A 261-nucleotide genomic window follows, 5' to 3' on the forward strand; every position below is an offset into this window, starting at 1 on the left:
TGGTAGAAGCAGTTGTGCCCGTAGTAACACTACGCGAGACTTGAGTGCGAGAGTGGAGTGTGATTGGTGGATAACAAGGAATTGAGTTGGACACGCGTATGCCAAGGAAACGTAGCATACCTGTTGAGCGGTTGCGATAAATTTAATTCTCAGCAAAGCTGCAATGTTTCGGCATACTACAATATGTTTTGTGTATGTGAATATGTTCAAAATTGTATATGCATTATGAAAGTAATCCCGGGAGTCGGTCAATCTCGCGAT

This window comes from Vanacampus margaritifer, chromosome 8 (assembly GCF_051991255.1).
Source record: "Vanacampus margaritifer isolate UIUO_Vmar chromosome 8, RoL_Vmar_1.0, whole genome shotgun sequence".
NCBI classification, from domain to species: Eukaryota; Metazoa; Chordata; class Actinopteri; order Syngnathiformes; family Syngnathidae; genus Vanacampus; species Vanacampus margaritifer.